Here is a 27,615-nt window from a genome sequence, read left to right on the forward strand (position 1 = left end):
TTGATGTTTGAAAAGATTTTTGTTATCTGTATTCATGGAAGCAAAGGGATTGAACTGAGAAACACATTCAACATCAAACATGAATGTATTTAGTATACTACTGTTTGACCTTGACTATAATTATGTGATAACTTTTGATGATAAAGTAGGAAACACTGTAATTCCTTTATCTTGGGATTTCATTGTAGTTTGATAAAGATAACTTGCTAAGCTATCATATTCTGGCAGTATTATTATATTGGAGTGTGTTCATCTCCAGGGAGAGACTTCATGCCATTTTGAGCTTGTTTCTTCAGTTGTTGAGAACACATTAGTTCTTCATGAACCTGAAGTTGTAGGTTTCCTTCAATCAACATTTATTGGTTGTCATGAGCAGAGGAGAGAAGTAATATACTCTAGTGACAACTAAAATCTGTAATTTTTTTATTAGTCCATGTTTATAGTACATAATGATCACATTCATCTCAAGGAGTTAGTACATGTACACAACACATGTTAATTATTTTTTCATCCTCCCTAACCCATCTGCTTCCTCCATCACTTAATCATTTCCCCTTTGACTAAGATCTGTCTCCCTGCTTCCTAGTATTACCTTAATCTTGTTCTTTAATTTGTATATATTTTTATTTTCTCATATGAGGTAACCATGTAAAATTTAAGCTTGTGTTTTATTTTACTTAACATTATTGCAACAAAGTGTACCCATTTTTCTAAAAAACAGTCATTTATCTTTCATTATGGCAGAGTATACTCGATTGTGTATAAATAACAATTTTCTTCTTCAGTTCTTCTGTTGGTGGACATATAGGCCTATTCTAGGATTTAACTATTATGCATTTTGCTGCTAGAAAAATAGGTATGCATGTACAACTGTGATGTGATGTCTTGAATTCTTTCAGGAAAATACCTAGAAGAGGAATTGCTGAGTCTAAAGGAACTTCTAGTATTAGCCTAGAGGAATCTTCATACTGATTTCCATAGTGGTTATAGTAGTTGAAATTTCCACCAGTAATGTACAAAATTTCTTTTCCCACCAAGTCTAGTCAGTATTTGGTATTATTTGATTTCTTGATGAAGGCTACTATTTCTGCATTACAATATAATCTCAGTTTTGTTTTACTTTACATTTCCTTAATAGTTAATAGCCACAGATGCTGAAGTTTTCTTCATATATTTATTGGTCATTTGTATTTCTTATTCTGAGAAGTGTCTATTCCTATCACTTGCCCATTTTTTGACTGGGTGTTTTAGTTTAGAGAATATGTTTTTATTTAGTTTTTTATGTATGCTAAATATTAGTCCTCTGAGGAATATACAGCAAAATTTTTGTCTTTTTGTAAATTGTATTTTCATTCTTTGGTTATTATGCTATACAGAAAATTTTAAATTTGATAGTTTCATTTATTGATTCTCTATACTATTTCATTTTTTAATATTTTTATTTTAAAGACAAAAAGCCCAGAAAAATCAAGAAACAAACTTAAAATGCAACAACAGCAAAAGAAAAATGACAACAACAAAAACATAAACAACAATAGCTATATAGGTTTTCAAAACAAAATCATAGGAATTTAACAATGATTGTGGTACTGCATATTGTTATCTTCAGAACAGTTGCTCAGGTTACCAGATACAGTAGAACAAAACGATAAAATAGAACAAAACATTGGATTTCAAAAACAAGACAGAAGGAAATCCCCCACAGCTGCCACAATGCACACTGCCATCCTCCAAATAGATGCCCAGACCAGTCAAACAAGCCAAGCATCAAGCTATTTCTTTCACCTCAGTTGCTATTATGTCACCCTGAATCCTCTGACTCAGCCAATTGTTTTGGGTTGGAGGAAGTGAGGAAATACTTGTTTCCCAGCCAGCCCACAGGATGGCTCATGGGAAGGTATGGTTTTTATTTTTGCTGAGTCTCTTTCCTATCCCCATAGTAGAGCCTGACCATGGGAAGATATGGTTTGTCTTCTTGCCGAGCCCATTCCTGATTCCATTGGTGGAGCCTGGCTCATCTTCTTTATACTATTTATGCAACGAGGATTGTGTTTAAAAAGTTCTTGCATATGCATATGTCTTCAAGAATTTTACCTGTTTTGCCTTTCAGCAGACTGTTTCTATTTTCAGTGTAGATCTTTGACCCATTTGGATTTTAATTTAGTTCACGGTGAGAGATCTGGGTCTAACTTAAATATTCTGTATGTCAATAGCCAGTTTTCCCAGCACCACATGTCAAAGAGGTTATCTTTCCTCCCGTGTATATTTTGTTCCCTGTGACAAAGTTAAAATGACTGAATGGGCCAAGGGTTTTATTTGCATCCTCTATTCTGTTTCATTGAGCCACATGCCTGTTTGTGTGAAAATACCATACTGATTCTTTTTTATATCACCGGCACTTCGTAACGTAACTTGGAATCTGGAATTTATTATGCCTTGTACTTTAGTCTTGTTACCCAGAATTACTTTTGTTGCTCTGGGTATCTTTTGGTTCCATCTGAAACTGATAGCTTTCTCCAGTTCTGTGAATATGCTATTATGTTCATTGAGATCATGTTTAATTTATATATGAGTTTTGAAATATGTACATTTTGATTATACTGGTTCTACTGATCCAGGAATATGAAATATCTTTCCAATTTAGATGCCCTTTTCACTCTTTTTCCAGAGTACTATAGTTCAAATTGTAAAGATCTTACTACTATAGGTAGGATCATTCCTGAATATTTAATTTCTTGTGGTGCTATTGTGAATGATATTTTTTCTCTAATTGCTTTCTCAGTGAGTTCATTATTGGGGTACAAGAATGGTATTGATATTTTATGTTGATTTTATATCCTTCTACATTGGTGAATTTGCTTACTAACTCAAGGAATCTTTTGGTGGAAATTTTTTGTCTGCTATGTAGAGCATTATGTGGTCTGAAAAAATGATATGTGGAGTCTTTTTTTATTTGTTTTATTTATTTGTTTTACTTGCACGATTACTATTGCTCATATTCTGAGTACTGTGGTGAACATGAGAAGGGAGAGTAGACATCTTGTCTTCTTCCAAATTTTCCGAGGCAAGCTTTTAGCTTTCCATGTATAATAAAATGTTCCCAGTAGATTTGTCATTAATACCTTTTATCAAATTGAGATAAGGTGTTTTCATATCTATTTTCCTCACTAGTTATTTTTCTTTTTCTTGTCATGAATGGATTTCGGGACATGTTTAAAGGCTTTTTTTTTTTTTTTTTTTGGTCTATTGAGAAGATCATGTAATTTTTATTCTTATTTCTGCATGTATGATGCATTTCATTCATCAATTTGCATATGTGGAGTTCTTGCATGGCTGAAGACCACTTGGTCATTTTGAATTGTGTCTTTTATAATGTTTCACATTAAATTTGCTAGTATCTTTTTGAAGATTTTTATATCCACTCTGTATCATTAAATACATTTGTCTATGATTCACTTTTTTTGATTGGGTCCTTGTCATGAATTAAAATAAAAATAATATTAGCTTCTAGGAATGAATTTTCGGTACTTCTTTCCTTTAAATTTCATTAAAGGGCTTGAAGACTGCGGTGTTAGACTTTCTCTTAAGTTCTTGTAGAATTGAACAGTGGGCCTGTCTGGACCAGGCCTTTGTTTTACTGCTTTAACTTCCATGCCTGTTATTAGATTATTCAAAATTCTTACATCTTTTTGGTTCATTACTGATAACTCATATGTACCTAGGAATCTATCCATTTCTTTGAAATTTTTTATTTTATTGGTGTACAGAATTTCAAAGCATTTGCTAATATTCTGGATTTCATCAGTATTCATTGTGTTTTCACCTTCTTCATTTCCACTTGCCTTTATTTGAATTTTTTTTCCAATTTTTGGACTGACTGGTTAATTGTTTTAAAAAACAAGCTCTTCATTAATTCTTTGTATATTTTTAGTCTCATTTTTATAGATTTCTGCTCTTATCTTTACAATTTACATCCTTGTTCTAGATATCGGTTTGTATTGTTCATTTTTTTTCCCCTAGGGACTTGAAGTGGATCATTAGGTTATTTATTTTAAGTCACTTTATTTTTGTTATGTGGATATTCATAGCTATAAATTCCCCTTTAAAAACTGCTTTCCTTTTGTCTCATAAATTTTGGTTTTCACTCAGATTTCAGAGTGTGGGAGGCCAGGCAGTATGCCCCCAAGAGGGCAGTGTGTAAAACTGTGAGTGTGAAGTCAAAGGTGCAATAGAAAACCTAGAACTTAGGAAAAGTCAGGAGTGTGGATCATTAAGGAAACCTGCAAAGAAAGAGGGAAGCCAGCCCAACAGAGAAGCTTGAGATGCTATAACCACCAAAACGCCATGGTGATAACTTTTGGAGGTAGGCTAAATATCTTTTGCATAAACAATGTTCATGAGTCTTTGGGGGAACAAGGGTGGAATGTTATGACTTGTGTCTGAGTGTCCCCCCAAAGCATCATATGGTCATGGAGGTGACTGAATCAAGCATTTGTGATTGGTTCATTGTCTAGCACTGGGATAGGCAATGTGAGTGCTGCACTTACCCAGGGGCAAGTAGCCAGCAGACAAGGAAGGAGGCATGTTTTCTCTTTTTTACTGTTTTTGCTTTTGTGGTCACCATGAAAGGTTATCCCACAGCCATGCCAGCTTGTCTTGAAGCCAGCTGAGTATGAACTGAAACCTCCGATAATTATAAGCTAAATAAACCTTTCCTTCTTTCATTTTGGGCACCAAGTATTTTGTCTTGGTAATGAGAGAGAAAAGTAATCAAGACAAGCTTCATTAATTGATTTGCCTGAAATCAGTAGGGTCCTCTATTACAAAAATGAAATTAATTTTTACTCCAGTAACCCAGATGTGATTTCTGGGGGCTGCTTTTAGTTTGAAAAAAAGAAACTATCCCAAAATTTTGTGAAACTTGGGTTTAGCCTTTATAACTTTTCTTTACTCAACTGAAAAAAATGACTATAAGAAGCATCAATCAACTAGCATGGAGTCTGGCACATAGTAATTTCCCAAAATATTGTAATTAGTACAATAAACATGCTAATCATTTTTGAGACATAGTATTATGAGCTGTTACTAAAAGATAAGGTCTCTGAAACCAGATTTTTTTTTTATTTTAGGAAGGCACTTACAGATGAATAGGATAGTGGAATATGGTCAATACTATTTTATTTTTTCACATATATCCAATTTAACTTACATGTTAGTTTCAAAAGCTCCTGTGAAAATTGAATTTTTTTCTTCAAGATGACTTTCATCACACACTGTGCTTTTAAGGAGGAGGAGGAAATGGTTCTCTGGAAAAGAAATGGTGTGGCAGAAGAGGTTCCAGAGAGAGTTATTTTATTTCTGACAGTGGTCCAGGGTAGGAAGATTTTGTACTAGGAAAAAAAAAAAACACTTGCAACTGTTTATTCTGAAATAAAAATGACTCATTAACTTTGATTGGTATCTAATGGCAAATAGAAAACTTTTCATAACTTCCATTGTTGTGTTAAGAGTAGACATTATCAATTGTTATTACACATACTCCTTATATATTATACAATTTTGCTATAAAGACTTCTATATAGGATTTGAGGTTTGATGATTCTATTGATTTCATATCACAGAGTAGTTTACTACTCAAATTTTGGTTACCTCTGTGACTTTTTAGAATTTACAACCTTTTATACTCTCTTTGATTGGAGCACAATATGTTTTTGCAATGATGGCAAATTGCAGTGGTGTAAGTTATTGATTTTAGTTAATGAAAAACTTGTTACTTTCTTTTCTTTTAATGGGTTATTGCCAGACTTTTATAACTTCAGGCCTGTTTCTTTATGAAGATCCCCAGTTTTTGAGGGCTGGCCGAAGCAGATAAAGTTACAGTAAAAATATTGAAGCAAATTTATCAACATTGTCTGAAGGACTGGGCTTATAAACTAAGCAATTTTGGCAAAAGCAACATTCAGAAAACAGATGCAATTTGATTAATAAGAAGTTCCCTGGCAGATTCTATTCCAGTGTTTGTTTGCTTTTCACAATGTGATACTTAATATGTACCACTTATTTAATTGCATCACAGTGTCAAACTTTTTTATTCCAATTAAAAGGAAAAAATAGTAGACCCCCTCCCCATTATGCATGATTTTCTTTTCTGAAGTCCTATTTATCCATAGTCAACTGTATTCTGAAAATATGAAGTGGTACATTTATGAAATAAGCAATTCCTGTATTTTAATAGGTCTGCCATACTGTCTGATATAATGGAAAAATTATAAATGGAATATCCTGTAATTTGATTCTGTCCTGCCAAGCATGTGAGACATGCCTTTGCCCAGCATATCCATATACATGATACACTTGTTAAACACTGACTGGCTGTTTTGTTACTATCAATGCATCACAGTGCTTGTGTCTAAGCAACAATTATATAACCGCCTAATGCTACATCACGATGCCTGTATCATTTTCTCTACTCCATCTCGACATTGATACTATGGCACTGTACAACATCCTAAGAAAAAGGAACAGTGAATATAGCAAAATAAGACATTATTTAGAAAGACCACGTTCACACTTTTTAGTACATTTTAAATTGTAATATTTTATTATTAGCACTCATCAGTCTCTTACTCTATTTATACAGTAAACTTTCTGATAGGTAAGTATACATAGGGAAATTGAAGTATAGTATACTTAGGGTTTGTGTTATAAAGGATCATCTGTGACTAAGAAAAGATGGAACAATTACGACTTTTCCAAAATAGTGTCTAGATAAGTGTTTCTAAAATGTGGTTTGAAGATCACCTACAACAGTAGAAGAACAGGGGAGCCTGTTCTCCTGGTTGTTAATTTCTCCTACTGGCAGCTTTTTTTCCCCTACTGGCAGCTTTAAAAACAGTTGTCACCAGAGATTCTCTTTGAGGTCCTCTCATTTCCACTTCACTTGTTTTTATTTCTCATCTGCCCACTACTAAGTACCTGCTCTTCAACTGTCCAATTATCTGCTTTTCCCTCCCAATGTAAAATATCCTGATTAGTTTTTCAGTGAATTCTCTGTGAACAGCTCAAACCACATATTTTCACTACAAAAATATTCTTTTCTATGGAATCAGTAAATTAAGAGAGCTTGCTATGTTTCTGTGTACCGACAAAACAATTCATGATTTAAAATGAGGTAAAAGGATTTCTCACTTTTCTCTTATGATATTACTCCATATATGCTTTATTGACCCCAAAAACTGAATTATAGTAGGACTTGTTTAAGAAAGTTTTCAAGTATAAGGTGACTGTTTTATGATTATTTCTTTTTTAATTGTTACTTTAATTGGTACATGATTATAGTATATAATGATTCATTCCTTTATCTGGGACACTAACAAGAGGCATATGATGCATAGTTTTGGGCAAGTGACAGTACAGCAGTAATGATATAAAAATAGGAATCCCAAAATTATCCTTAACATAAACCACTATGAACATTGCAAAGTCATTTATTTTCAGAATAACTGAATAGCAAATGATACTATTGGCCACAGTATAATGTGAAACACTAAATCTACTGGAAGAAAAGTTAGGTAGGAATCTTGGAGACATAGGAGTAGACAATGTTCATGAACAAAACCTAAACTGCATGAGAAGTATCTCAAAGAATCAACAACTTGGATCTCATCTTCTTAAAAAGAATCAACAACTTGGATCTCATCTTCTTTTGCGCATCATAAGAAATCACCAGCTGAGCGAAAAGAACAACCACGGAGTGGGAAATTTTTTAGTCAACTGTCCTCAGACAAAGGATTTCTATCCAGAACATATAAAGAACTGAAAAACAAATCAGGCCTCTCAAATTCAAAGACCAAGTCCAAAAATGAGCATCTGAGATGAATAAGCATTTCTCAGATGAAGAAATGCAAATGGCAAATAAACATATTTAAAAACGTTCAACATCCCTGGTCATTGAGAAATGCAAATTGAAACAACACTTAGATTCCATATCATTCCACAAAAATGGCCATCATCAAGAAATCAAGCAGGGCTGGGGATTTAGCAGCATAAGCGCCTGCCTTGCAAGCACATGGTAGTGAGTTTGATCCCCAGTACTCCACTCCAAAAAAAGAAGTCAAGCAATAACAAACACTGGTGGGGTTGTGGAGAAAATGGAACCCTTCTCCAGTGTTGGTGGGAGTGTTGACTACTGAAACCACTGTTTTGATCAGGGTGGAGATTACTCACAATACTAGGATTAGATGTCCCATTCAACCCAGTTATTTCCCTTCTGGGTATTTTCTCAGCAGAACTGAAAACATAATAACCACAACAATATATGTGCACCCATGTTTACAGCAGCACAATTTATAATAGCTAAATCTTGTAAACAATACAAATGCCCATTGACCACAGAATGGATAGAAAGATGTGATATTTTTATACAGTGGAGCATTACTCATCTATAAAGAAGAATAAATTTGAGGCTTTTACAGATAAACAGATGCAACTTGGGAACATGCTCATAAATTAAAGAAATCAAACTAACTTGTACAAATATCATATTGTCTCCCTAGTGTAAAAAACTGAAAGAGTAAATAGGATCCAAAATGTACAATGGATGCTGTTAAAGTGAAAGAAAAACCAGTTTGAAAGGAAAAAAGAACTGAAATGAGGGAAAGGACAAAAGAAAGAATGGAAAAGATTTTATATATATAAAAAGATTATATATATATATATATATATATATAAAGATTTTATATATATGTATAAAATTTTTATATAATACATACCTACTAGGTAGATTATTATACTAATCTCTGTCAATTCATCAAAAAGAACAGTTTTTGCCTTTATTGTTTGGTCATTTTTTCGTGCCTCTGTCATTGTCTGGACAACCACTTTGAAGATAAAAATAGGCAATATAAGGGCCGCTCAGAGGTGTAAATGCTCACTTGGCAAGCGTGAGGTCTTGAGTTCCATCCCTGGCGTAAAAAAATAGCCAATATATTGACCATTGATAATCTCCTATTATGTTGGTTTGAAATTCTGTAAAATCATTTTTGTTTTGTTTTCATTTATAGGTAAATGAATGCAAAACGAAACCATACTCATAAGTGAAATAAATTAGACTTTTATGTGTAAACACTATTGTCTCACTGGTGTAAGAAACTGAAAGTAGATAGTTACAATAGATATAGTGAAAGGGAAAGAAAATGTTCAAAGGGAAATCATATTGTTTGATCAATTTTGCATGACTGTATCTTGGTAACATGAGCAACTATTTTGAAGAAAACAATATACACTATAACAAGCATTGTTAAATTTTTATCATCTTATTTTGAAGTCCTTTATCACCTTTGTTTTGTTTTATTTTTGTCATTTCATTTTTGTTTTTGTTTTTGTTTGTTTGATGCTTTTCTGTGCTATTTTTCTCCTTAAAATAAAAATAGATAAATAAAATGTAAAAAAGGATGCTTGAGAGAAGTCTGCAAAAAAATTCTTTTAGGAAAGGAAAAATGTTCTAAAATTAGACTGTGGGAATGAATTTGGTAATCTTTTGGATATATTAAAAGCTATTTGGTTTAATTGACATGACACAAATGATTAGTTATGTGAACTAAGTCAATAAAACTGTTTTTAAATTCTGTATGTGGGTGGTAGGAAAATTAATGATTAAAAATTGTATATTATGGCATAAATTTTAGCACAGAATTTATAGTCAGATTGATCTGGGATTAAAACTTAGATTCGTTACTTATTAGCTGTGTATTAGGCAATTTATCTATGTTGTCTGAGCTCTACTTTGGTCTCTGGTGAATAAAAGCTAGTATTTTTATGGCCACCTTGAGATGTGCACGGAGGAGGTAATATACTTAAGATTCTTAATTGAATGCCTCATACCACTATTTTATTGATGCATTGTCTTCTAATGTCTCTCTCATTTTTTGAAGGTAACTGAATTCAGTTGTTATTCTCATCCAGATAGAAGAAAGAAAAACTACTGAATTGCAGAACCAAATAAAATACCAAACACTTATTCCATTTCTTAATTTTCCATCTATAAAATGATACTAATAATTAACTAGCAGAAGTGGATTAAGGCTTAAGACAAACTAAATTTTTCAATAAAGGAACAAATGCTGTGAAGACAATACTCTGTAAATCACATTTCCATTGTTTTCATGGATTATTTTTACAACATAATACTGTCTTTATGAAGGCTGCCAGGTAGGAAAGTAACAAAAGTATCAGGCACTTTTATTCATTTATTTATTCATGTCTTTGATAAATAATTATATAATACCCAATCTCAGAAATCACTAAATCCTGAAGATGAAAATAATAAGACAACCAATATCACGCAAAGCTTCTATTTAACATCATGAGATCAAGTTTCATGAATAACAGCAATTACAGCAACGGTAGGAAAAAGGCAGGATGGCCTTACAGCCTAGTAGATGAACCCTTCATAGAGATAATGAAGGGCAGGGAAGTCTGGAAAGGATTCATAAAGGAAAATGTCACAAACCAGCTAAAACCAATGTTTCAGAGCAATTTGTTTTAATTTGCCAGTGCCATGCCTCAATTATGTGCCAGTATCTTCTCAGTATTCAAGTGTAATTATTTTGTTTCCTATTTTTCAGAAGTGCATTCTTTTCTGTGCTATAAGTATCAATCATTGCTGACTAAATATTCTTTTACAGAGAAAGGAACATAAATTGCTTGGAAAATAATAATGATGGAATTACCTTTGGAGTACAAGATGAGGTAAAAGGAATTTTCTTTTTTTTGGGAGGAGGGGAAGAGTTAAGGGTTTGCCTGGGTAGGGGGCGGGGCCTAGTGAAAGCAGTGAGGGAAGAGTTAAGGGTTGGGCTGGGGGGTGGGACCAAGTGAAAGTTTCTGGAGAGGAGCAGGGGAGGAGGACAGAGGTCAGTGGAATTAGTGAGGGAAGTGTTAAAGGCTGGGCTGCAAGCCTGCACAGCCCTGTGAACGTTCCAAGGGAGGAGCTGGGAATTGAGGAGCAGAGGAGGAGCCAGGCTGTGTGAAAGGCCCATGGGAGGAGCAGGGAGCTGGCGAGATAAGGGTGGGTCCTGGGCCAAGTGAAAGCAATGAGGAAGGACTTAACAGCTGGTTGGGGAAGGACCTGGGCTGTGTGAACTTTCCCAGAGACGACTAGGAGCAGTAGAGGTGGAGTGGACCTAGCAAGGTCAGAGTGGGGAGGAGGTGGGGCCATGTGACAGTTCAGGGATCTGGGGAGGGGAAGAGGGCAGGACTGCTTGAACCTAGTGCGGGGGGAGTTAATGACAGCGCAGAGGACTGGACCAGGCCTTGTGAACCTGGCACTGGAGGAGTTAACAGCTGGGCTGGGAAGATTCAGGGCCTTTAACAATTTTCAAGGGAGGAGCAGGGAGCTGGAGAGGGTTGGCCACGCAGGATTTAAATACAGGCTGGGTAGAGCACAAAGACCTGTGAAATTTTCTGGAGATAATGGAGCTTGAGAGGGAAGGAGGGGACAGGGCCCAGTGAAAATAGGGAGGATTTAAGGACTGTAAAGGGGGTGGGGCCCTGTGATATTTCTGAAGGAGGAGCAGTGGGCAGGGCAGCAGGAGGAGGTGGCAAGGCTATGTATGAGTGCTGAAGTTCAGGTCAGCGCAGTGCGGAAAATAATTTTTCTTATTTGTGCATGTACTGTGCACAATCACTTTAATTCTCCCAGTGGCCTAATCAATATTTTCTCATTTTTCATATTTAGCATTGTGAAAGAAACCCGAAAGGAGGAAAGTGTCTTGAAGGATTATTTTAGTATGTCTGGTCATAAAAGACAGCCCAGGGCAGTTGAGATATTTTTATCTGTGAAGACTGTCATGTATATCTTGTGGGATAAATGAAATGGGCAAATGAGATAGCCACACTTTTTGTCAGGATATATTACAAACGACCTACAAGTAAGTCTGTGTAACACTACAGAAAAATAAAATCTTGAAAATGTAGTTTGACTAATAAAATATGGCCACGTTTATAAAAAATTAGAGGAGGCAAAGTCTTTCTGGTGTTTCTTGGCTACCTTAAAATTTGTTGGAAGGGTCCATTATACAATGCATGCAGATATACTTAGCATACTATCCTCATATAAAGTTGTTCTCTGGAGATTTTTCCAAAATGACAAAGTTTTGGACAAAATACGTTTTAAGGAATTATTTCTGCAGTAACTTATTTCTTATAGTTCTTACCTCCCAAGCCTGCGCCTGTAGTTAACTTTTTTCTTTCAATTTTATCCCTTGTTACCATCCTTACTCATGAGATATGCAAAGAGTACAACTAAGCCAAAAAAAAAGAGCTTAGTTTTTATCACATTTACTGGATGATAATTCTGATATATTTTTCTTTATCATTTTAGACACCTTGAAATTATCTGATGGCAAAATACTATCTGTATTATGTGCCTTGAGATGTAATTTTTGATAAATACAATTTAAATGGAATTAGAACCAATGTTATTTTAAAAGCTGAACTTCTTTCCCCTATATTAAGAGTAATTCATTATGTTAAAGAAAAATCTGCTTCCTTAAATAATATCTAGGAATACTACAGTTAAACATAATTTTTAGTCTTTCAAATATGTGCTGTATTTTGGAATTGTTCAAGGAAAGAAAAAGTCATAAGCATGTTTCAGCTTTGTATGTGAAATTCAATTTTAAATTTTTTTCAGTTTGTATTTTTATAGTTGTTTCCAGTCCATAATAATACATTTCTTAGGAGGAGGCAGTATGTGAACATGACAAGACTTAATTGTTTTTCTTTCAACACCTTCCTCTCCCCATTCCCTTTGATTTTTAATCCTATTCCAGTTTATGAGAAAGATCTATCTTCCTACCTCTTATTATCTATCACTTATTTATTTTAGGGGGTGTTTCTCATATAAGGAAACCATGTGATATTTAATTCTTTGTGTCTGGTTTATTTCACTTAATATTATGGTCTCAAACTACATGCATTTTCTTACCAATAACTCTAGTTTGTCCTTCTGTGTGGCAGAACAGTATTTATTGTGCATAAATACCATATTTTCTTTCACTCTTGATGAATGGCAACATAGGCTGCTTCCGAGATTTAGCTATTATGAATGGCCTGCTATATAAACAAGGTGTCTCAGTTACTTTTTTCTTGTTGCTCTGACAAAATGCTCAACACCCAAAGTTAAAGGGGAACAGGTTTATTTTGGCTCATCGTTTGTAAAGATTTTAGTTCATAATGGCTGGCTCCAAGTCAGGGTGGCACACAGCAAAGAGCCACAGTTCGTGATGGTGGAAGACAGAAAAACTAATGAGAGAGTGAGTGAGACAAGGTTTTTCGGTCTCTTATATTGAATCCATTCCACTGGTATAAGAGTGGCACCAATCCAGTCAGTGGACAGATTCAGCAATCATCCACCCTTAATTTCAGTATCATTAATCCCACCATTGCACTATGAATCAGTCACAGAATCTAAATTTAGCCACCTCCAAAGAAACCCCTTATGACTGCATGAGGTTTTGGGAGGGACATCTAGATACAAACCATAATGTAGTGTAAGTGTGTATCATTGTAATATGATGACTTTATTACTTTTGGGAAGATACCTATCTAGAAGGAATATCTGGATCAAACAGAATTTCTAGTTTTAATTTTTTGAAGTATCTCCATACTGATTTTTGTAGAGGTTGTACTAATTTACATTCTCATCAATAATGAAAAAGGATTTCTTTTGCTCTACAGCTTCACTAGCTTTTGCTATCATTTGATTTCTTGATTATAGCCATTTATTGTGGAGAAAGAGGTAATCTTAGTGTGGTTTTAATTTGCATTTCTCTAATAGAAAATGAACATTTTTTTCATGTATTTTTTGCCATTTATATTTCTTTTTATGAGAAATATCTTTTCATTTCAATTGTCATTTTTAAATTGTATTGTATTTTGGGGAGTCTAATTGTTTTGTATTCTTTTTATGTTCTAGATATTAGTTTTGAATATTAGGAATAGCTGACAATTTTTCCCTAATCTGTAGGTTACTTCTTCACTCTATTGATTGTTCGCTTTAGTGCAATATTTTGGGTCTTCCATGTAAAGGGCTATGTTATCTGCAAATAATGATAATTTGGATGACGGATGCAACACAACTAAAGTAGCTGAGTTATTCTAAGGATACTAAAATCAACTTTCTGTACATAAAATGATATTACATGAACCAAAACATAAATTAAAAATTGTTGACTGGGAAAAGTTACTGTACATTTACAATTCTAACTAATCTTGCATATACTTGAAGCAATTTCTCCTTGCAAATCAAAATACCCTGTGGTATTAAATTTGTATATGTTAAAATAAAGCTATTTTCCTGAGGTGACATGCAAAATTCTTCATCTATGACTCTTAGTTTCAAGCTTCACTATTTGTACATCTATTGAATTTGCAGAAATGTATAAAACAAAACATGAATGTTAACATAACTCAGTGAAACATAATTAGATTCATCTTATGAATTTAATATTCCATCTGGATCCTTTTTCCTTCTTGTTTCTTGTCCTTCCTCCCCTCATTCCCTTCCATATTTCCCCTCCCATCTCCACAACGTCTACCTCACTGTGTACTAACATTTCTCTTTTAGTTTACTCTTTATTTGTAGATAAATGGATGTACCTCAAGACTATAATGTTAAGTAAAATAAATCAGACACATAAGTTTAAACATCACATTTTCTCTTATGGGAAATCTAAAGTAGAAGAGGGTAGTAAAAGATAGACAACAGGAAGTAAGGAGTTTTTTTTTTTTCAAATGTGAAGGAGAACAGGAGATAAAGGGAGTGGAGAGGAAGAGGAAGGAAAAAGTATTTTATAAAAGGAGAGTTGAAAAAGTCATGGAAATATAGCTTATGCAAATGGGAAGAGGAAAAAGAGTTGGAGGGAATGAGGAGGGATAGAAGAGGAAGGGACCAAAAAATAAGAACGAAGGTGCATTATTTGAAATAGCTAAACCTAGGAAACAACCTAATGCCCATTAGCCAAGGAATGGATAAGGAAGATTATATATATATATATATATATATATATATATATATATATATACAATGGAATACTACTCAGCCACAAAAAGATAAACTTGAAACAAGGTAAACAGATGCAACTCGAGGCCATACTCATAAGTGAAATAAACCAGATCCACATGCGTAAATATTGTATTGTCTCACTAGCATGAGAATCTGAAAGAATGAACAAGATCCAAAATATACAGTAGATATTGTGAACAGGAAAAAAAGCTCTTCAAAAGAAATGAAAAACTGTAATGGGAGAAAGGTGAAAGGAAGGAAGGGGAAAAGAATACATACATACATATATATATATATTTATAAAACAGTTAAAATAGTTATGCAGCTGATTTCTCTTTGCTCACTGAGGGGAAATTTTCTGCTAGTAATTTGCTGGGCAACATTCCATAACTATACCTTGTACTGTAAACTACTGTGAATATAACAACATGCAATGTCTTGATCATTGTTACTCTCCTACTAACTTAATTTGAAATTCTGTTTTATTGTTATTTCTCACTCTTTTCGGTATAAAATTTAAAAAACTGAAGATATGTTATTTACATGTACGAATTCACCACGATAAATGCAGTCATTATGTACTGCAAATTAACCATCTGCATCTGATTTTTTTTTTTTTTTTTGGCTTAGCATTATGATCTCAACACTTAAGGCAAAGGAGGGGAACTATGAACAAACAAAACCCAATTACAGGTTTTTAGGTTTTTAACAAAATATGCATGCTAGAAGTAGAAATTAGGTGAGGCAAATCAACTATTTTGGCAAACAGTTTGCTGCTTTTTGAAAAGTTCACTTGGTACTACTGGCCTGAGTAAGATTCAAGTTGAGAATATATAGGAGATAAAGCAGTTGTGCTTTAGAGTATCCATTAAATACCATCAATTTCAAATGGCTTGGAGAAGAAGCAACTAAAAAAAATAAGACTTTGTGATAAATGAAAAATAGAGGATATTATTATAATCCGTCCTGTTCGCTAATAGGCACGCATTCTGAGGAGGTCAAAGCTCGGTGCTGATATACAATGTGATATTCATCTCCAGTATTTTTGAACAATTTCAGGGTGCAGGTGCATTTTCATCTTAACTGGAGACAAATAGAAGAATCTTGAACTGGTAAAAATGGTTCTATTTTCTTTTAGAAAGTAAATATTATATTGCAATTACCACTTCAGAAAGATATTCAACTAGGCAATAAACCTTCCTAGTTCTGGAAAGCAAAAGAGGTGGAGGATCAAATTGAAAGCCTCAGCGATAATTGGATTTGTATTTCTGCTTACAGCTAAATAAAAAAGTCTATAAAACAAATACCTCCTTTACAAATTTGAAAATATTATTGGCAACATGATAAAGTACATTTTCAAGAATTGTTATTGTAATGGGTAGAATAATGCCTCTCTCAAGAAAAATTGATATGTTCCCTGATAAAATCTCTGCAGTCATTACTAAGATAAGGCTCTAGAGATGAGATCATTTTGCAGGAAGTGGGCCCTAAATCTAATGAAAATGGAAAAGGGGCACATAATGTTGGAAACACAAGAGAAGCCCATATGAAGAAGACCTGGCAATGTTTCTGTGATATGTTATCAATGTAAAGAGTAAATTGTAGAATCAAATATAGAACATGAGTCATTTCTGTGCCCTCCACACAAGCATGAACATTTTGTAACTACAAGTACATTTGTCTTCATGCATAGTTCATGTGGTGATCTAATTATGAATTACTATATAACCACTTTTAAATTTCTTGATTTAAATATAATTTTTTCATATTTCTATGGTTCAAATTGCAGTTATCTGAACAGCACTCTCTTGAGTCTGTCATATGTGTTCATAGTCACAAATTCTAGTTTGGCTGGAGCCATTTAAAGACTTGACTTGGTCTTACAAATCCAATATGACTCAATTAGAACACTGAAAAATTTATTGTACGTATGCACATTTTAAAATAAGGTGTCATTTTACATCATTTGTTGCAGTTAATATTTTAACTGCAATTAAAATTTCCTTACTATCCAATTATTAAATTACTCAAATAATTATTCACTTAATGTATAGGTAGTCTTTTTTAGATTCCCTCATTATAGGATTTATTTTTTGATAAAAAGGAAGGTAAGTTTAACTGCTGCTGAACTTCATAAAAATAGAATTTCACGGACCTTGACACAAATATATGTTGGAAAACTGTTCTAGTGTCCAGTAAAACTGTGGATATTAAAATTAAATTTGTGCTTCTACTTGTTATTTTTCCTTTTCTAGAAAGACCAATTTCATTGTTTCTTATCAAGTACTTTCTAATTAAATGCTTTGAGTTTTATATCACTAGGCTTTTCTATTCTACTTTTATTTCTTCTCTTTTATTATTTGATACTTTTCTATGCTACATGCCTGAGTGATCTTTGGAAAAGCAAGTCCTTCAATGTGCATCAGTTACACTATGGAATAAAATCTCCAAACTGTTTACCTTAGTGTACAATGTCCAGAATAATCTGCCTTCCACTTAATTCCAGTATCATATTAGCTCAGGTTTTTTCTTGCTCTTGACTATCCCCACACTCTGTCCTTTATTGGGTTCTTTGAATATATTAGGTAATATTTGCATGTAAAATATACCCACCCTTCTTGTATGGCTAGCTCCATCTTATTCTTTAGATTTCATCTATCATAATCACAGACTGTCTATAGTGCCACCTTGTTTGTTTACTTAAAATATTTTATTAAAATTTCTTTTCTTTCTGTATAATATCCAGATACAGAACCCACGAGAAAAAGGACTATATCTGTGTTATTCATTATTTTACTCCAAAACAGAGAGAAAACTGAACTATGTAGAGACAATTAAAACTTCAAGCGAAAGTCCCAAAAACTCTGTACTAGTTTTAGAAGGTGAGAACAGAAAAGATGAAGTAAAAGCAAATTTAATAATAGAATAAAATTTATTGTTATTAAAAAAGACATTTAGATTTAGGAGATTTTTTAGAAAAAGATATAGTTTAAGTGTACCATGTGTTGATTGCTATAGTTTAGATCTAAAACATTCCCCCAAATCCTCATGTGTGAAAGATATGAATCCAGGGACACTATTTTCATCAGTGAATTCATACATTGATCCAGTCAGTAGCTGGACATGATTTTTAGAGGTGAGCTTAGTTGGAATTGGGTCACTAGGCGTGTGAACTGGAAGGGTCTATTCTTGTCTCTGGTTCCTCTCTTTTTTCTCTTCTTCCTGAACTGCCATTGGTTGGGAACATTTTTATCTGCCACGCCATCCTGTTTGTGCCTTGGAGCCCACTGATCATCAACTAAATGTGTGAGTAAAAGTAAACCTATGCTCCTTCAAATTTTATGGACTGTACACTGTGTCACAATGCCAAGAAAGTGACTATGGCATTGGTAACATGTAAATTTTAAGAATTAAAATAATATTGTAAAAGCTTTCACAAAAGAAAAATGTATCTACAAAAGGAAGAGAAACCTTCTCCATAGCACGATCATTTAAAGGGAATGATGGGAAAAGAAAACACGATCACAAGAAATCACAATAAATAGAAGCAATAAAATAAATTGTGGGAAGAGATCTTATGTCATTCATAATATATAAAAAAGAGTTAAACTGCTCCATAAAGTATACACACATCTTGGATTTTCAAACTTTCATATACTAAGGAAAAAAAGTGTAAAGATAAATGCCACAGAAAGTTGAAATAAAAGAAGTTGACAAGTTATACCTGGAAAGTCAAATCAAGTACAGAAGTATTGATTTCCAAAAACTTTAAAGGTCAGATATACTGATTGCAAATAAGGGGGATGATCTAAATTCCTAAAAATTGTATGTACTTTACAAAATAAGATATGTCAGCGACAAATTTTAGGTACCAATATGATAGAATGGAAACGTATGAAGGAAAAATTGACTGAAACAAGAACAGAAAATAATCACACAATCAAAATGGAAAAATATACCTGTTACAATTCTTATTTGTTAAAACCAGAATCTATTGTGTTTATTTTTAGCAGCTTATCTTTTTTACGGAAAAAATATTAGGTAGCTTACAGAGTCACTGGGAACGCTGGAGAAACAGGCTTCAAACTAAGTTTCTGAAAACAGCATGGAAGAAATCACTGCAAAACTGACCTGATTATTACACTGGTAGTGTAAACACTTGTACTACTAATGCCCAATAAAAAGTATGCTCACTAGAGCCTATTTCCACACACTGTATATTTAAAATTCCTGCATTAGTGCATCTAAATGGAGAAATGTAATTCACATGCGTGCACTTTAGTTGCAAAGCAGACCAAGGAAGAGAATTTCTCTATACTACCCTGAAAGGTGAAACTTGCAGTGTGGTCAACTATGAGATATAGGAGGGACTTCAGGCAACTAAGAATTACACATGTTCACTATAGCACAGTACAGGCTGCCTACCTCAGCTGTTTCTAGAAACTGCACAAATCCTTCTTCAGTCTTCTTACTTTAAGAAATAATAACATGATCCTTCTTAAATAATGCAAATATTCACAAATAATTTAACACAGTTTCACTTTTGTCTGAAAGGAGAGCCCTAAAATTTAAAATCCAGGATCTCTGAATGTTGATCATCTGCTTTCAAGGTTTTCCATCTTTAAAAAAATAAAACACACAACCTGTGTATTGAATTGCATTTTTTTCATAGTATGTGACTACTAAAGTCCTCCTTTACAAAACTGGTTAAAGCCCAAATATAACTTCCTTCTTACTCTTTGAATATTCTCTTTGTCTTCAATCAGGAAATCAGTTTTGAACTAGGGAGGAACAAATATTCCTAAGGTAACTAGCATTAGTGGGACTATCTATATGGATTTCTGTGATCTTCTGTTAACTTTATTCAAACATTCAAACAACAGATGTGACTAGGAGAAACACCATCACATAATTTATATAATCTCTCAAAATCCTCAGCTAGTGGAATGCTGAGGTTTTCATAGGTCACTACAAAGCTTAATTTAGCCAGCTACTTCTGTGAAATGGAGGTCATCCTTAAATAATAATTGTGAGGAGTTTAGCTTTAGGGTCTTACCTCTGATGAGTAAAGGCAGAAGTTTTTTACATACGCTCTTAGTATATAGGCACGCATCATGTTCATGGTGGTGGACAAAGCAAGATGTGAAAAGAAGAAAAGTCCATATCCAGGTTATCTAATCCAATGAGCGTAATGGAAGAAAATAGCCAGCATTCTCCACTTGTCATTACAGGCCTCACTATCTCCCCCAGGTTAAAATACTATATTTGAAACTCAGCATTGTTTTCTATTGCCAATTGAGTACTGGAGAATATTGTTTTTCAAAGATATCTATAACATTAGTATCTATTCTGTATGTTCTTTATTATTATTATTATTATTATTATTATTATTATTATTATTTTGTGCATGTGTTACTGGGAATCGAACTCATGCCCTTGCTCTTGCCAGTGAGGCTCTGTGCCACTCAGCTATACCCCTGGTCTTGTATGTTCTTTACTAAATGTGACTTGTGACTCTTCATTAAGAAATACAATTTGTGTCCTCTTTCCTGAAAGTGGATGGATGACTTTTGTGTTTTTTCTTAATGGAGACGGGGTCTTGCTATGTAGTTCAGACTAGCCTTGAACTCATTAAGTAGCCCAGATTGGCCTCAAACTCGCGGCAGTTCTTTCGCCTCAGCCTTTTGAGTGCTGAAATTCAGGTGTGAGACACCATGCCTAGCTGGATGAGCTTGTTTGAATATCTTTACCAATAAAAATAACAGATGTAACAACATATGACATCCAGAGTTATGTCATAGATTTTTCTCCTGTGATACTGACATTTGGACCCAATCACCATGCTATGGAGAAGCCACGATATCTATAGTGGGGTCCATACGGAGGGAAACAGAAACCTTCAGCTTCAGCCACGTGTGAGTTCCTAGTCCACAGTGAACTACAACTGGCAGTCATGAGAGTGAATCATATCGGAAGAAAGTTTTCCAGTTCCTATTTGAGCTGCCCTAGCTTAAAATACATGAAACAAAGCAGATGCTTTTTTGCCCAAATCCATGGTCAAATTTCTGATATCTGGACTAAAATATTGTTATTGTAAGCCACTAGGTTTTGGTGTGTGTTGTTATGCAGCAATAGATAACTTGAATAAGCACTGAGAAAAAATAGTAGCTGAATTCTAAAAGTTGCAATTGTATTTACCTATTGCTAGGCTTGTTAACAACTGGATAATTCTTTGTAATTTCGTCATAGGGTGTTTTCTCAGTGATTCTCGGCCTCTCATTCACAGGTGGCAGCTTTGTTTTATCTAATTAAATTTAGTGGTACATTTTAGATGTACATAGTGATTACATTTATCAGAGGAAGTTTGTACCTGTATATATTTCTTGATTCTTCCCTTTTTCCCAATTCCCTCTCCTCCTTTCAACCTCTCTTCCCTTCCTTATTTACATAGGTTATTTCCACTTTCTTCCTTTTTTTAAATTTCCTTTCTTTCCGTTCCCCTCCCGTATCCCTTGTTCCCCTTTCCATTTGAATATTTTCTTTTTATTTCAAAGAGCCTGTTATAAATTTCAGCTCTTACTCTTTCATTTTATCCCACTAGAGAGACAATATGGTATCTAGCTGTCTGTCTGTGTATCTATCTATCTATCCATCGATATCTATCTATCTATTTGAAACAGTGTCTCCCTATGCAGTTCAGGGTGGACTTGAATTCACTTTGCAGCTCAAGCTGGCCTGAAACTCCCAGCAATCCTCCCACCTCAGCCTCTCGAGTGCTGGGATTACAGGGTGTTCCACCAAGCCCAGCCAACAATGTATTTCAACATGTGTGTCTGATTTGAAATAAATCAGTGGTAGGTTTCTTAAGTGGTTTTCTCTCCATGCACTTAATAAGTGGTAGAGACTTATAATTCTAAAGCTTTAAGCTAAAATTTTTAAAGCCAGAATTAGAACTGTTTTTAGCTTTAAAAGTCAAAGAAGACATTAGTGGTCCTCCCGTCTGTTTCAGTATGAGGTACTGAAAAGCCTGTTTTCTTCTACTAAAGATCCTACAAGATCAATTCAATAAAGTACTCCACCTAACTCATAGGTCATGATTTGATTATATCAAAGCTATACTTTTCTATATGTATATGCCTACAATAAAGGCTAATTCATAGACTAGAGACAATAAGAGATTGGCAGTAATAACTGGTAATTAAAAATAATATAACATTTATATATAAAAATTTATGTGAATGTGAAGTGGTATCTTAGAGTTTTCCCTTTCCTAGAAGCTAGTTATATTGAGCATGATTTTCAGTTTATTAGTACTTGTTTGTAGTACATAATATATGCATGCCTTGTGGGAAATTGGTATATGCACATAGTACACCTTAATTTTTTTCCACCCCCTTTCCTCCTCTCCCTCACCTCTCTCTCCATCACTTGATTCTCGTCAATGTTTTCATGTATGTTTGCAGTACATAACATTTACATTCCTTGTATGGCATTGGTGAATGTTCATAACACATTTTAATTGCTTTTTTCATCTTCTCTCCCCACCCCATCAAATTTCCCTTCATTTCCTTATCTTCATTTTTGAGATAGATATAGTGATATATGAATATCCATGACTATAGCCACACAATTCATAGTAGTAAAATTTTGGAAGCCACCTATATCATCAACAGATGAATAAATGAATAACATGTATTTACAAACTTTGTAGTAAAGAATGATAAAGTTGCATCATTTGTAGGAAAATAGATGTACCTTGAGGCCATAATGTTAAGAGAAATAAATCAAATACTGAAGCTTAAATATGACATGGTTTCTCTTATATGAGAAACCCAAAGTATAAATCTTTTATCTATCTTGTGATCCTTTATATTACTTGGGTTGATGTTTATTTCAATTTTCAACCATGTTTAATTGGATTATTTACCTTTTATTTTATCTTTTGAAATAACTGATCTGTCATAATTACTTACATATCCTGTATAAAATTCCTTATTCCTTTGTGAAATATGTATTTTCCAAATCATATTTGTTAGAGTTCGCTAAAGGACACTTATTATATTGACATCCATAATGGTCAACTCTGCCATGGAGACCTAGATGAGTTTGGTGCTAATCAATCCAAGAAATGAAGCAACAGAACAAGAAGGATCAAGGTTGTAATTCCAGTGTGACACTGAAGACCTGGGCTCTCCCCGAAGAGTGCTATATGAGTCCACATTGAAAGGGTGAAGATGCTGGATTCTAACATCAGTAATTGTAGTAGCAAAATATGCACTCACTGAAGTAGAATTGAGCTTTTTGTAAAAAACGTATGATCTTAAGGCTTTTCTAGGTAAATGGAGGCAACTTAGGACTATCCTCATAAATGCAGTAAATCAGACTCACATTTGTAAATATCACATTGTCTCTCTAGTATAAAAACAATAATAATAAACTGAAAGAGTATGAGATCCAAAATGTATAATAAATATTGAGGTAATGAAAGGTAAAGAAAGTGCTCTAAAGGATATAACTGCATGTATGTTTAAGTGTACAAGAGAGATAACCATACTACTAAGTTTTTTGTTAGTTCGTCAAACACAATGGCTTGTACTGTCATTGTTCGATTGTCCACTTTTTATGTTTTGATTTTGTAACTTGAGCAACTGCTTCTTAGATAAAAAATATGTAGTTTATTAACTAGTGATTTCTTACTGCTTTTTTTTGAAATTCCATGTTATTTCTACCCTTTTTATGTTTTGCTTTTTTTTCTTTAACCAAAAAAAAAAAAAAAAAAAAAAAAGAATGGAGCTTTCCAAATGCAAACTGACTTCCTCATATTGCCCTTTCATTCTTTCTGGATTTCAAGTTTGTTGTATACTGCCACCAAGAAACAGGGCACATCTCCCTCCACCCCTGGTTTGTTCCCCTTCATCTTTGAAAACACTCTCCCTGACAGACCCTGACGTGAACGCCACTAATGTGTCAACGTGGTCAAGTTGACAAGGATGATTAGTAGCCACTGGTTCTACTTTTACTCTTTGCTACCCTTCAATGTACAAAAGTTTGAGATTTGTATGAACTTCAGTTTATCTAATTTTCTTGCTTATGTCTAAACTTGCCTAAAGTCACGCTAATTAACACTGCATTTTCTACTAAGAGCTATATCTTTTGTTGTTACATGCAAATCTATAGTTGATTTTAGCTACATTTTGTATATGGTGTTAGGAAAGTGAAAAAAAGTCATGTTTTTCACAGGTTGATATCCAGTTGTTCAGCCTAATTTGTTAAAAGATTATTTTTCCTCACTGAATTGTCTTGTCAGCCTTGTCGAAAGTAAATGGTAAGTGAAATAAATTATATACAGGAGCTTAAATATAATTCTTTCTTTATATGAAAACCCAAAACATAAAGTACAAGCTAAAGGAATAGGAAATTGGGAGAGACATCTTTTGCAGATGGGATGGGAGCCAAGAGTTATAGAGAGGGCAGAGGAAGAAGAGAAGAGGATGGATAAAGAATTGAGATGAACTGGCCCAGGATATAGCTCAGAGGCATAGTGCCTGCCTGGAAACCGTGATATCATGTTTGATTTCTGGTTCTCAAAAGGAGTTGAGATGTATTTTATACACATAGCAACTCCCTATGAGGAATGAAATCACTGTGTACTGAAAACATAAATTTTTTTTAAAAATTATAAATGTCAAATTTAATTTCTGAACCATTCAAAATTTCCTCTTGATCTATATACATCCATATGCCAGCAATACACTGCATTGATTAACATAGCTTTGTAGTGACTTTTGATCTCAAGAAGTATGAGTCTTCCAAATTTCTTCTTTTTCAAGGTCATTTTGGCTTTTCTGAGCATCTTTCAATTGCACTTGAATTTTAGCATTTACTTATCAAGTTCTATGGAAAATCATTTTGATATTTTAAAAGGAAGATTTAGTAAACCTACAATCAAATTGGTATATATTGTTAATATCCGTAAGTATAGAATGTCTTTCTACTGATTTAAATTTTCATTTTTATTTTCTCACAAATGTTTTGTCCCATTTTCAGTTTCCAAGTATCGCCACTCTTTGCTTAAGTTTCTTCTTCTTCTTCTTCTTCTTCTTCTTCTTCTTCTTCTTCTTCTTCTTCTTCTTCTTCTTCTTCTTCTTCTCCTTCTTCTTCTTCTTCTTTTTCTTCCTCCTCCTCGGTGTCCTTCCACTTCCTCTCCTTCTCTCTCTCTGATGATTTTATGTTAATTTAATTTCAGAACATTTATTATTCATGTGTAGGAATATAACTGAGTTTTGTAAAAAAAAAATAGATACTGGAAACTTGTTGTTTTTGTTCATTAACCCTAATAGATTTTCAGTGAATTACTTTGTATTTTCTATATAAAAGAGTATATCATCAGTAAATAAATATTATTTTGCTTCATACTTTCAAATGTGGGTACTTTTATTTTGATAAGTCTAATTTCCACGCCTAGAACTTTCAGTTTAAAATTGAACAGAAATGGAGAACACAGATATTTTTGTCTTGTTCCTGATCTTAGTGTAAACATATCATCTTTCATTATTAAATATATTCATACTAGGAATCAAACTCAGCATTTTGCGCTTTCCAGATAGGAGCTGTGCCACTCAGTTATAGTCCCAGGTCTATTAGGTATATTATTAACTGGGGGTTATAGATATGTGCTTTTTCTCAGGTTAAAGAACCTTCATTCTCTTCCTAATTGGTTGAGAGTTGTATCATATAAGGATATTGAATTTTGTCAGTTTTTCATTTTTCACATATGTAGAGATTACCATGTATTTTTTGTCCTTTATATATTGCATTGATTGTTTCAAGTATAAAAACAACCTTTCATTACTGGTATAAAAGTAACATGGCCACAAGCTTTTGTAAGTTGCTAGATTCAAGTTTCTAGTATATTGTTGAGGATAAAATATATCAATGTATATTTTAGTGAAGGAAAGATAGAATTAGTGCTAGTAACTCTCGGAAATTTTAGTGAAAATTTGAGAGAGATTAAAGTGTTCCTAGAAAGATAATATTGTTGTTAATACCTAAAACACCCTTCAAAAATCTCACATCTAGAGCGGGGGTCTGGTAGGAAAGTCCAGTTCACTGGAGATGTGAGTTGTACAGTGGCTTCTCATTCTTAAGTCCTCTCTTTTTTCTCTCCTTCTTGGCAGCTATGTTATTTCTGCCTTGGTGCCAACTGACTATGGGCTACATTCACAGTATGTGTAAACCAAATTACACCCCTTCTCCTATAAGTTGCGGGTATCTGTTGTTTGTTGCTGTTGTTGTTGTTATTGTTGTTGCTTTGTTCTGTCACAGTGAAGGGAAAATGTCTAACACAATATTAAAATTAGTAAGTAGCATCCTGTCTTACTTTGTTTTTACCAGCTAGATGATCCCCATAAGAGACAGATGTGGATACTCTTGCCCAAGTGACCACAGAGTCCTGCTGGTAAAACCTAGGCTGAGACTGCAATTCATGTATTTCATTTTCTTTAAAATTGTTGACTATACACTGTTTTTGGAAATACTGTGCACTTATAACATCACATTATTCTGAAATTAATTTTCTTAAGATGTTTTTTATTTTCTGTTTTGGTTTATTTTTCTTGAGCTATTCCTAGAATTTCAGTATTCCTTAGAAGTTAGGCCTTGTGTCTGTTTTCAAATCACAAAAATTTTTGGGGAGGTTTTATCTATTGTTGTTGCTGTAATTATTGTTGTAATGTTGATTACCAAATTAATCTCTCGTTCCTTCTATCTTATATAAGATCAACTAGTGTATGTCTATGACCTATGTTGTGTGACACAATGTCTTGACAAAATCAGTATTCTCTAAAATTGGTCCATTGTTTTCTCTGAACTCACAACCTCTTTTGCCTTCTCAGTTCCCTAACATCATAATTAACTACTTCATTTAACCAGTTGCTCAACTAAGTAGAACTATAACAGCTCTTATTTACTGTAACTGTGCTCAAATATTGCTGACGGCCCTTTATAAATAGTTCTCATATCTGTGCACATCTTACCTTACTGCCATTATTGTTATTAAAAGTTTGCTCATATTTTAACTCAATCTAACAATAATGTGATTAATTTTTCAAAACAATTCAATATCGACATAATGCAGAAAGAATTTCCTTAATGCAAATTAAATCATGGAATTATGCTCTTTTACAAGTTGTTTTTTGAGACAGAGTTTCCTTAAACTGCTAAATTGATCAGCCTGGGCTTGAACTTGTAAATCTTCTTCCCAGTCTCCAGGGAGTTGAGATTAGAGGTCTGTGTCATACCACATGGCTTTTACAACTTTTCTTTAGCCTACAATTGCTCTTAGAATAAAATGTAAGCTTCTTCATAGAACTCTTAAAGCTTTGCAACATTTTACTTGCCTTACTAATTGTATTGTCACTAGTGCCTCCCTCACATCATATACAACAGCAATTTTTTGAATGAGTTAATTGAATTTTAGCCTTAATTAAAATAATAAATAGTACATTAAAATTATCACACTGAGCACTATGGAGCTTTGAATAAGTTATTTA

Source organism: Cavia porcellus, unplaced genomic scaffold, assembly GCF_034190915.1.
Source record: "Cavia porcellus strain 051 isolate PalLab524CR breed Dunkin Hartley unplaced genomic scaffold, mCavPor4.1 scaffold_3, whole genome shotgun sequence".
NCBI lineage: Eukaryota > Metazoa > Chordata > Mammalia > Rodentia > Caviidae > Cavia > Cavia porcellus.